Genomic DNA, 13130 nt, shown 5'->3' on the forward strand with positions numbered 1-13130 from the left:
CGCATAAAAACTGGAAAAGTGAATAACTCAGTCACTTTCAATGCAAACGTGTAACTGAGCTTAAATAGGGTTATTTATGCCATTGCGCACCATTTGGAAGTGGAGAGCAGTTGTTTTGAGCACAATTCACGTGTCAGGGTCAAAAGCACCTTTTTGGTCAAAAAGTGATTCTCTCGCTCTGAAAAGCATTTTGCACGCATAAAAACTGGAAAAGTGAATAACTCAGTCACTTTCAATGCAAACGTGTAACTGAGCTTAAATAGGGTTATTTATGCCATTGCGCACCATTTGGAAGTGAAGAGCAGTTGTTTTGAGCACAATTCACTTGTCAGGGTCAAAAACACCTTTTTGGTCAAAAAGTGATTCTCTCGCTCTGAAAAGCATTTTGCACGCATAAAAACTGGAAAAGTTGATAACTCAGTCACTTTCAATTCAAACGTGTAACTAAGCTTAAATAGGGTTATTTATGCCATTGCGCACCATTTGGAAGTGGAGAGCAGTTGTTTTGAGCACAATTCACGTGTCAGGGTCAAAAACACCTTTTTGGTCAAAAAGTGATTCTCTCGCTCTGAAAAGCATTTTGCACGCATAAAAACTGGAAAAGTGAATAACTCAGTCACTTTCAATGCAAACGTGTAACCATGAATAACCATTTATGCCATTGCGCACCATTTGGAAGTGGAGAGCATTTGTTTTGAGCACAATTCACGTGTCAGGGTCAAAAACACATTGTTGTTCAAAAAGTGATTCTCTCGCTCTGAAAAGCATTTTGCACGCATAAAAACTGGAAAAGTGAATAACTCAGTCACTTTCAATGCAAAAGTGTAAATGAGCTTAAATAGGGTTATTTATGCCATTCCGCACCATTTGGAAGTGGAGAGCATTTGTTTTGAGCAAAATTCACGTGTCAGGGTCAAAAACACATTTTTGGTCAAAAAGTGATTCTCTCGCTCTGAAAAGCATTTTGCACGCATAAAAACTGGAAAAGTGAATAACTCAGTCACTTTCAATGCAAACGTGTAACTGAGCTTAAATAGGGTTATTTATGCCATTGCGCACCATTTGGAAGTGGAGAGCATTGGTTTTGAGCACAATTCACGTGTCAGGGTCAAAAACACATTGTGGGTCAAAACATGCTTTTCTCGCTCTGAAAAGCATTTTGCACGCATAAAAACTGGAAAAGTGAATAACTCAGTCACTTTCTATGCAAACGTGTAACTGAGCTTAAATAGGGTTATTTATGCCATCGCGCACCATTTGGAAGTGGAGAGCGTTGGTTTTGAGCATAATTCACGTGTTAGGGTCAAAAACACATTGTGGGTCAAAATATGCTTTTCTCGCTCTGAAAAGCATTTTGCACTCATGAAAACTGGAAAAGTTGATAACTCAGTCACTTTCAATTCAAACGTGTAACTGAGCTTAAATAGGGTTATTTATGCCATTGCGCACCATTTGGAAGTGGAGAGCATTTGTTTTGAGCAAAATTCACGTGTCAGGGTCAAAAACACATTTTTGGTCTAAAAGTGATTCTCTCGCTCTGAAAAGCATTTTGCACGCATAAAAACTGGAAAAGTGAATAACTCAGTCACTTTCAATGCAAACGTGTAACTGAGCTTAAATAGGGTTATTTATGCCATTGCGCACCATTTGGAAGTGGAGAGCATTGGTTTTGAGCACAATTCACGTGTCAGGGTCAAAAACATATTGTGGGTCAAAACATGCTTTTCTCGCTCTGAAAAGCATTTTGCACGCATAAAAACTGGAAAAGTGAATAACTCAGTCACTTTCAATTCAAACGTGTAACTGAGCTTAAATAGGGTTATTTATGCCATCGCGCACCATTTGGAAGTGGAGAGCGTTGGTTTTGAGCAAAATTCACGTGTCAGGGTCAAAAACACATTGTTGTTCAAAAAGTGATTCTCTCGCTCTGTAAAAGCATTTTGCACACATAAAAACTGGAAAAGTGAATAACTCAGTCACTTTCAATGCAAACGTGTAACTGAGCTTAAATAGGGTTATTTATGCCATTGCGCACCATTTGGAAGTGAAGAGCAGTTGTTTTGAGCACAATTCACTTGTCAGGGTCAAAAACACCTTTTTGGTCAAAAAGTGATTCTCTCGCTCTGAAAAGCATTTTGCACGCATAAAAACTGGAAAAGTTGATAATTCAGTCACTTTCAATTCAAACGTGTAACTAAGCTTAAATAGGGTTATTTATGCCATTGCGCACCATTTGGAAGTGGAGAGCAGTTGTTTTGAGCACAATTCACGTGTCAGGGTCAAAAACACCTTTTTGGTCAAAAAGTGATTCTCTCGCTCTGAAAAGCACTTTGCACGCATAAAAACTGGAAAAGTGAATAACTCAGTCACTTTCAATGCAAACGTGTAACCATGAATAACCATTTATGCCATTGCGCACCATTTGGAAGTGGAGAGCATTTGTTTTGAGCACAATTCACGTGTCAGGGTCAAAAACACATTTTTGGTCAAAAAGTGATTCTCTCGCTCTGAAAAGCATTTTGCACGCATAAAAACTGGAAAAGTTGATAACTCAGTCACTTTCAATTCAAACGTGTAACTAAGCTTAAATAGGGTTATTTATGCCATTGCGCACCATTTGGAAGTGGAGAGCAGTTGTTTTGAGCACAATTCACGTGTCAGGGTCAAAAACACCTTTTTGGTCAAAAAGTGATTCTCTCGCTCTGAAAAGCATTTTGCACGCATAAAAACTGGAAAAGTGAATAACTCAGTCACTTTCAATGCAAACGTGTAACCATGAATAACCATTCATGCCATTGCGCACCATTTGGAAGTGGAGAGCAGTTGTTTTGAGCACAATTCACGTGTCAGGGTCAAAAACACCTTTTTGGTCAAAAAGTGATTCTCTCGTTCTGAAAAGCATTTTGCACGCATAAAAACTGGAAAAGTGAATAACTCAGTCACTTTCAATGCAAACGTGTAACTGAGCTTAAATAGGGTTATTTATGCCATGGCACACCATTTGGAAGTGGAGAGCATTTGTTTTGAGCAAAATTCACGTGTCAGGGTCAAAAACACATTTTTGGTCAAAAAGTGATTCTCTCGCTATGAAAAGCATTTTGCACGCATAAAAACAAGAAAAGTGAATAACTCAGTCACTTTCAATGAAAACGTGTAACCATGAATAACCATTTATGCCATTGCGCACCATTTGGAAGTGGAGAGCATTTGTTTTGAGCAAAATTCACGTGTCAGGGTCAAAAACACCTTTTTGGTCAAAAAGTGATTCTCTCGCTCTGAAAAGCATTTTGCACGCATAAAAACTGGAAAAGTGAATAACTCAGTCACTTTCAATGCAAACGTGTAACTGAGCTTAAATAGGGTTATTTATGCCATTGCGCACCATTTGGAAGTGGAGAGCAGTTGTTTTGAGCACAATTCACGTGTCAGGGTCAAAAGCACCTTTTTGGTCAAAAAGTGATTCTCTCGCTCTGAAAAGCATTTTGCACGCATAAAAACTGGAAAAGTGAATAACTCAGTCACTTTCAATGCAAACGTGTAACTGAGCTTAAATAGGGTTATTTATGCCATTGCGCACCATTTGGAAGTGAAGAGCAGTTGTTTTGAGCACAATTCACTTGTCAGGGTCAAAAACACCTTTTTGGTCAAAAAGTGATTCTCTCGCTCTGAAAAGCATTTTGCACGCATAAAAACTGGAAAAGTTGATAACTCAGTCACTTTCAATTCAAACGTGTAACTAAGCTTAAATAGGGTTATTTATGCCATTGCGCACCATTTGGAAGTGGAGAGCAGTTGTTTTGAGCACAATTCACGTGTCAGGGTCAAAAACACCTTTTTGGTCAAAAAGTGATTCTCTCGCTCTGAAAAGCATTTTGCACGCATAAAAACTGGAAAAGTGAATAACTCAGTCACTTTCAATGCAAACGTGTAACCATGAATAACCATTTATGCCATTGCGCACCATTTGGAAGTGGAGAGCATTTGTTTTGAGCACAATTCACGTGTCAGGGTCAAAAACACATTGTTGTTCAAAAAGTGATTCTCTCGCTCTGAAAAGCATTTTGCACGCATAAAAACTGGAAAAGTGAATAACTCAGTCACTTTCAATGCAAAAGTGTAAATGAGCTTAAATAGGGTTATTTATGCCATTCCGCACCATTTGGAAGTGGAGAGCATTTGTTTTGAGCAAAATTCACGTGTCAGGGTCAAAAACACATTTTTGGTCAAAAAGTGATTCTCTCGCTCTGAAAAGCATTTTGCACGCATAAAAACTGGAAAAGTGAATAACTCAGTCACTTTCAATGCAAACGTGTAACTGAGCTTAAATAGGGTTATTTATGCCATTGCGCACCATTTGGAAGTGGAGAGCATTGGTTTTGAGCACAATTCACGTGTCAGGGTCAAAAACACATTGTGGGTCAAAACATGCTTTTCTCGCTCTGAAAAGCATTTTGCACGCATAAAAACTGGAAAAGTGAATAACTCAGTCACTTTCTATGCAAACGTGTAACTGAGCTTAAATAGGGTTATTTATGCCATTGCGCACCATTTGGAAGTGGAGAGCGTTGGTTTTGAGCAAAATTCACGTGTCAGGGTCAAAAACACATTGTTGTTCAAAAAGTGATTCTCTCGCTCTGTAAAAGCATTTTGCACACATAAAAACTGGAAAAGTGAATAACTCAGTCACTTTCAATGCAAACGTGTAACTGAGCTTAAATAGGGTTATTTATGCCATTGCGCACCATTTGGAAGTGGAGAGCATTGGTTTTGAGCACAATTCACGTGTCAGGGTCAAAAACATATTGTGGGTCAAAACATGCTTTTCTCGCTCTGAAAAGCATTTTGCACGCATAAAAACTGGAAAAGTGAATAACTCAGTCACTTTCAATTCAAACGTGTAACTGAGCTTAAATAGGGTTATTTATGCCATCGCGCACCATTTGGAAGTGGAGAGCGTTGGTTTTGAGCAAAATTCACGTGTCAGGGTCAAAAACACATTGTTGTTCAAAAAGTGATTCTCTCGCTCTGTAAAAGCATTTTGCACACATAAAAACTGGAAAAGTGAATAACTCAGTCACTTTCAATGCAAACGTGTAACTGAGCTTAAATAGGGTTATTTATGCCATTGCGCACCATTTGGAAGTGAAGAGCAGTTGTTTTGAGCACAATTCACTTGTCAGGGTCAAAAACACCTTTTTGGTCAAAAAGTGATTCTCTCGCTCTGAAAAGCATTTTGCACGCATAAAAACTGGAAAAGTTGATAATTCAGTCACTTTCAATTCAAACGTGTAACTAAGCTTAAATAGGGTTATTTATGCCATTGCGCACCATTTGGAAGTGGAGAGCAGTTGTTTTGAGCACAATTCACGTGTCAGGGTCAAAAACACCTTTTTGGTCAAAAAGTGATTCTCTCGCTCTGAAAAGCATTTTGCACGCATAAAAACTGGAAAAGTGAATAACTCAGTCACTTTCAATGCAAACGTGTAACCATGAATAACCATTTATGCCATTGCGCACCATTTGGAAGTGGAGAGCATTTGTTTTGAGCACAATTCACGTGTCAGGGTCAAAAACACATTTTTGGTCAAAAAGTGATTCTCTCGCTCTGAAAAGCATTTTGCACGCATAAAAACTGGAAAAGTTGATAACTCAGTCACTTTCAATTCAAACGTGTAACTAAGCTTAAATAGGGTTATTTATGCCATTGCGCACCATTTGGAAGTGGAGAGCAGTTGTTTTGAGCACAATTCACGTGTCAGGGTCAAAAACACCTTTTTGGTCAAAAAGTGATTCTCTCGCTCTGAAAAGCATTTTGCACGCATAAAAACTGGAAAAGTGAATAACTCAGTCACTTTCAATGCAAACGTGTAACCATGAATAACCATTCATGCCATTGCGCACCATTTGGAAGTGGAGAGCAGTTGTTTTGAGCACAATTCACGTGTCAGGGTCAAAAACACCTTTTTGGTCAAAAAGTGATTCTCTCGCTCTGAAAAGCATTTTGCACGCATAAAAACTGGAAAAGTGAATAACTCAGTCACTTTCAATGCAAACGTGTAACTGAGCTTAAATAGGGTTATTTATGCCATTGCGCACCATTTGGAAGTGGAGAGCAGTTGTTTTGAGCACAATTCACGTGTCAGGGTCAAAAGCACCTTTTTGGTCAAAAAGTGATTCTCTCGCTCTGAAAAGCATTTTGCACGCATAAAAACTGGAAAAGTGAATAACTCAGTCACTTTCAATGCAAACGTGTAACTGAGCTTAAATAGGGTTATTTATGCCATTGCGCACCATTTGGAAGTGAAGAGCAGTTGTTTTGAGCACAATTCACTTGTCAGGGTCAAAAACACCTTTTTGGTCAAAAAGTGATTCTCTCGCTCTGAAAAGCATTTTGCACGCATAAAAACTGGAAAAGTTGATAACTCAGTCACTTTCAATTCAAACGTGTAACTAAGCTTAAATAGGGTTATTTATGCCATTGCGCACCATTTGGAAGTGGAGAGCAGTTGTTTTGAGCACAATTCACGTGTCAGGGTCAAAAACACCTTTTTGGTCAAAAAGTGATTCTCTCGCTCTGAAAAGCATTTTGCACGCATAAAAACTGGAAAAGTGAATAACTCAGTCACTTTCAATGCAAACGTGTAACTGAGCTTAAATAGGGTTATTTATGCCATTGCGCACCATTTGGAAGTGGAGAGCAGTTGTTTTGAGCACAATTCACGTGTCAGGGTCAAAAGCACCTTTTTGGTCAAAAAGTGATTCTCTCGCTCTGAAAAGCATTTTGCACGCATAAAAACTGGAAAAGTGAATAACTCAGTCACTTTCAATGCAAACGTGTAACTGAGCTTAAATAGGGTTATTTATGCCATTGCGCACCATTTGGAAGTGAAGAGCAGTTGTTTTGAGCACAATTCACTTGTCAGGGTCAAAAACACCTTTTTGGTCAAAAAGTGATTCTCTCGCTCTGAAAAGCATTTTGCACGCATAAAAACTGGAAAAGTTGATAACTCAGTCACTTTCAATTCAAACGTGTAACTAAGCTTAAATAGGGTTATTTATGCCATTGCGCACCATTTGGAAGTGGAGAGCAGTTGTTTTGAGCACAATTCACGTGTCAGGGTCAAAAACACCTTTTTGGTCAAAAAGTGATTCTCTCGCTCTGAAAAGCATTTTGCACGCATAAAAACTGGAAAAGTGAATAACTCAGTCACTTTCAATGCAAACGTGTAACCATGAATAACCATTTATGCCATTGCGCACCATTTGGAAGTGGAGAGCATTTGTTTTGAGCACAATTCACGTGTCAGGGTCAAAAACACATTGTTGTTCAAAAAGTGATTCTCTCGCTCTGAAAAGCATTTTGCACGCATAAAAACTGGAAAAGTGAATAACTCAGTCACTTTCAATGCAAAAGTGTAAATGAGCTTAAATAGGGTTATTTATGCCATTCCGCACCATTTGGAAGTGGAGAGCATTTGTTTTGAGCAAAATTCACGTGTCAGGGTCAAAAACACATTTTTGGTCAAAAAGTGATTCTCTCGCTCTGAAAAGCATTTTGCACGCATAAAAACTGGAAAAGTGAATAACTCAGTCACTTTCAATGCAAACGTGTAACTGAGCTTAAATAGGGTTATTTATGCCATTGCGCACCATTTGGAAGTGGAGAGCATTGGTTTTGAGCACAATTCACGTGTCAGGGTCAAAAACACATTGTGGGTCAAAACATGCTTTTCTCGCTCTGAAAAGCATTTTGCACGCATAAAAACTGGAAAAGTGAATAACTCAGTCACTTTCTATGCAAACGTGTAACTGAGCTTAAATAGGGTTATTTATGCCATCGCGCACCATTTGGAAGTGGAGAGCGTTGGTTTTGAGCATAATTCACGTGTTAGGGTCAAAAACACATTGTGGGTCAAAATATGCTTTTCTCGCTCTGAAAAGCATTTTGCACTCATGAAAACTGGAAAAGTTGATAACTCAGTCACTTTCAATTCAAACGTGTAACTGAGCTTAAATAGGGTTATTTATGCCATTGCGCACCATTTGGAAGTGGAGAGCATTTGTTTTGAGCAAAATTCACGTGTCAGGGTCAAAAACACATTTTTGGTCTAAAAGTGATTCTCTCGCTCTGAAAAGCATTTTGCACGCATAAAAACTGGAAAAGTGAATAACTCAGTCACTTTCAATGCAAACGTGTAACTGAGCTTAAATAGGGTTATTTATGCCATTGCGCACCATTTGGAAGTGGAGAGCATTGGTTTTGAGCACAATTCACGTGTCAGGGTCAAAAACATATTGTGGGTCAAAACATGCTTTTCTCGCTCTGAAAAGCATTTTGCACGCATAAAAACTGGAAAAGTGAATAACTCAGTCACTTTCAATTCAAACATGTAACTGAGCTTAAATAGGGTTATTTATGCCATCGCGCACCATTTGGAAGTGGAGAGCGTTGGTTTTGAGCAAAATTCACGTGTCAGGGTCAAAAACACATTGTTGTTCAAAAAGTGATTCTCTCGCTCTGTAAAAGCATTTTGCACACATAAAAACTGGAAAAGTGAATAACTCAGTCACTTTCAATGCAAACGTGTAACTGAGCTTAAATAGGGTTATTTATGCCATTGCGCACCATTTGGAAGTGAAGAGCAGTTGTTTTGAGCACAATTCACTTGTCAGGGTCAAAAACACCTTTTTGGTCAAAAAGTGATTCTCTCGCTCTGAAAAGCATTTTGCACGCATAAAAACTGGAAAAGTTGATAATTCAGTCACTTTCAATTCAAACGTGTAACTAAGCTTAAATAGGGTTATTTATGCCATTGCGCACCATTTGGAAGTGGAGAGCAGTTGTTTTGAGCACAATTCACGTGTCAGGGTCAAAAACACCTTTTTGGTCAAAAAGTGATTCTCTCGCTCTGAAAAGCATTTTGCACGCATAAAAACTGGAAAAGTGAATAACTCAGTCACTTTCAATGCAAACGTGTAACCATGAATAACCATTTATGCCATTGCGCACCATTTGGAAGTGGAGAGCATTTGTTTTGAGCACAATTCACGTGTCAGGGTCAAAAACACATTTTTGGTCAAAAAGTGATTCTCTCGCTCTGAAAAGCATTTTGCACGCATAAAAACTGGAAAAGTTGATAACTCAGTCACTTTCAATTCAAACGTGTAACTAAGCTTAAATAGGGTTATTTATGCCATTGCGCACCATTTGGAAGTGGAGAGCAGTTGTTTTGAGCACAATTCACGTGTCAGGGTCAAAAACACCTTTTTGGTCAAAAAGTGATTCTCTCGCTCTGAAAAGCATTTTGCACGCATAAAAACTGGAAAAGTGAATAACTCAGTCACTTTCAATGCAAACGTGTAACCATGAATAACCATTCATGCCATTGCGCACCATTTGGAAGTGGAGAGCAGTTGTTTTGAGCACAATTCACGTGTCAGGGTCAAAAACACCTTTTTGGTCAAAAAGTGATTCTCTCGTTCTGAAAAGCATTTTGCACGCATAAAAACTGGAAAAGTGAATAACTCAGTCACTTTCAATGCAAACGTGTAACTGAGCTTAAATAGGGTTATTTATGCTATGGCACACCATTTGGAAGTGGAGAGCATTTGTTTTGAGCAAAATTCACGTGTCAGGGTCAAAAACACATTTTTGGTCAAAAAGTGATTCTCTCGCTCTGAAAAGCATTTTGCACGCATAAAAACAAGAAAAGTGAATAACTCAGTCACTTTCAATGAAAACGTGTAACCATGAATAACCATTTATGCCATTGCGCACCATTTGGAAGTGGAGAGCATTTGTTTTGAGCAAAATTCACGTGTCAGGGTCAAAAACACCTTTTTGGTCAAAAAGTGATTCTCTCGCTCTGAAAAGCATTTTGCACGCATAAAAACTGGAAAAGTGAATAACTCAGTCACTTTCAATGCAAACGTGTAACTGAGCTTAAATAGGGTTATTTATGCCATTGCGCACCATTTGGAAGTGGAGAGCAGTTGTTTTGAGCACAATTCACGTGTCAGGGTCAAAAGCACCTTTTTGGTCAAAAAGTGATTCTCTCGCTCTGAAAAGCATTTTGCACGCATAAAAACTGGAAAAGTGAATAACTCAGTCACTTTCAATGCAAACGTGTAACTGAGCTTAAATAGGGTTATTTATGCCATTGCGCACCATTTGGAAGTGGAGAGCATAGGTTTTGAGCACAATTCACGTGTCAGGGTCAAAAACACATTGTGGGTCAAAACATGCTTTTCTCGCTCTGAAAAGCATTTTGCACGCATAAAAACTGGAAAAGTGAATAACTCAGTCACTTTCTATGCAAACGTGTAACTGAGCTTAAATAGGGTTATTTATGCCATCGCGCACCATTTGGAAGTGGAGAGCGTTGGTTTTGAGCAAAATTCACGTGTCAGGGTCAAAAACACATTGTTGTTCAAAAAGTGATTCTCTCGCTCTGTAAAAGCATTTTGCACACATAAAAACTGGAAAAGTGAATAACTCAGTCACTTTCAATGCAAACGTGTAACTGAGCTTAAATAGGGTTATTTATGCCATTGCGCACCATTTGGAAGTGAAGAGCAGTTGTTTTGAGCACAATTCACTTGTCAGGGTCAAAAACACCTTTTTGGTCAAAAAGTGATTCTCTCGCTCTGAAAAGCATTTTGCACGCATAAAAACTGGAAAAGTTGATAATTCAGTCACTTTCAATTCAAACGTGTAACTAAGCTTAAATAGGGTTATTTATGCCATTGCGCACCATTTGGAAGTGGAGAGCAGTTGTTTTGAGCACAATTCACGTGTCAGGGTCAAAAACACCTTTTTGGTCAAAAAGTGATTCTCTCGCTCTGAAAAGCATTTTGCACGCATAAAAACTGGAAAAGTGAATAACTCAGTCACTTTCAATGCAAACGTGTAACCATGAATAACCATTTATGCCATTGCGCACCATTTGGAAGTGGAGAGCATTTGTTTTGAGCACAATTCACGTGTCAGGGTCAAAAACACATTTTTGGTCAAAAAGTGATTCTCTCGCTCTGAAAAGCATTTTGCACGCATAAAAACTGGAAAAGTTGATAACTCAGTCACTTTCAATTCAAACGTGTAACTAAGCTTAAATAGGGTTATTTATGCCATTGCGCACCATTTGGAAGTGGAGAGCAGTTGTTTTGAGCACAATTCACGTGTCAGGGTCAAAAACACCTTTTTGGTCAAAAAGTGATTCTCTCGCTCTGAAAAGCATTTTGCACGCATAAAAACTGGAAAAGTGAATAACTCAGTCACTTTCAATGCAAACGTGTAACCATGAATAACCATTCATGCCATTGCGCACCATTTGGAAGTGGAGAGCAGTTGTTTTGAGCACAATTCACGTGTCAGGGTCAAAAACACCTTTTTGGTCAAAAAGTGATTCTCTCGTTCTGAAAAGCATTTTGCACGCATAAAAACTGGAAAAGTGAATAACTCAGTCACTTTCAATGCAAACGTGTAACTGAGCTTAAATAGGGTTATTTATGCTATGGCACACCATTTGGAAGTGGAGAGCATTTGTTTTGAGCAAAATTCACGTGTCAGGGTCAAAAACACATTTTTGGTCAAAAAGTGATTCTCTCGCTCTGAAAAGCATTTTGCACGCATAAAAACAAGAAAAGTGAATAACTCAGTCACTTTCAATGAAAACGTGTAACCATGAATAACCATTTATGCCATTGCGCACCATTTGGAAGTGGAGAGCATTTGTTTTGAGCAAAATTCACGTGTCAGGGTCAAAAACACCTTTTTGGTCAAAAAGTGATTCTCTCGCTCTGAAAAGCATTTTGCACGCATAAAAACTGGAAAAGTGAATAACTCAGTCACTTTCAATGCAAACGTGTAACTGAGCTTAAATAGGGTTATTTATGCCATTGCGCACCATTTGGAAGTGGAGAGCAGTTGTTTTGAGCACAATTCACGTGTCAGGGTCAAAAGCACCTTTTTGGTCAAAAAGTGATTCTCTCGCTCTGAAAAGCATTTTGCACGCATAAAAACTGGAAAAGTGAATAACTCAGTCACTTTCAATGCAAACGTGTAACTGAGCTTAAATAGGGTTATTTATGCCATTGCGCACCATTTGGAAGTGGAGAGCATAGGTTTTGAGCACAATTCACGTGTCAGGGTCAAAAACACATTGTGGGTCAAAACATGCTTTTCTCGCTCTGAAAAGCATTTTGCACGCATAAAAACTGGAAAAGTGAATAACTCAGTCACTTTCTATGCAAACGTGTAACTGAGCTTAAATAGGGTTATTTATGCCATCGCGCACCATTTGGAAGTGGAGAGCGTTGGTTTTGAGCATAATTCACGTGTTAGGGTCAAAAACACATTGTGGGTCAAAATATGCTTTTCTCGCTCTGAAAAGCATTTTGCACTCATAAAAACTGGAAAAGTTGATAACTCAGTCACTTTCAATTCAAACGTGTAACTGAGCTTAAATAGGGTTATTTATGCCATTGCGCACCATTTGGAAGTGGAGAGCATTTGTTTTGAGCAAAATTCACGTGTCAGGGTCAAAAACACATTTTTGGTCTAAAAGTGATTCTCTCGCTCTGAAAAGCATTTTGCACGCATAAAAACTGGAAAAGTGAATAACTCAGTCACTTTCAATGCAAAAGTGTAACTGAGCTTAAATAGGGTTATTTATGCCATTGCGCACCATTTGGAAGTGGAGAGCATTTGTTTTGAGCAAACTTCACGTGTCAGGGTCAAAAACACATTGTTGTTCAAAAAGTGATTCTCTCGCTCTGAAAAGCATTTTGCACGCATAAAAACTGGAAAAGTGAATAACTCAGTCACTTTCAATGCAAAAGTGTAACTGAGCTTAAATAGGGTTATTTATGCCAGTGCGCACCATTTGGAAGTGGAGAGCATTTGTTTTGAGCAAAATTCACGTGTCAGGGTCAAAAACACATTGTTGTTCAAAAAGTGATTCTCTCGCTCTGAAAAGCATTTTGCACGCATAAAAACTGGAAAAGTTGATAACTCAGTCACTTTCAATTCAAACGTGTAACTAAGCTTAAATAGGGTTATTTATGCCATTGCGCACCATTTGGAAGTGGAGAGCAGTTGTTTTGAGCACAATTCACGTGTCAGGGTCAAA

Source organism: Micromesistius poutassou (genome assembly GCF_964030765.1).
Source record: "Micromesistius poutassou genome assembly, chromosome: 23".
Lineage (NCBI taxonomy): Eukaryota > Metazoa > Chordata > Actinopteri > Gadiformes > Gadidae > Micromesistius > Micromesistius poutassou.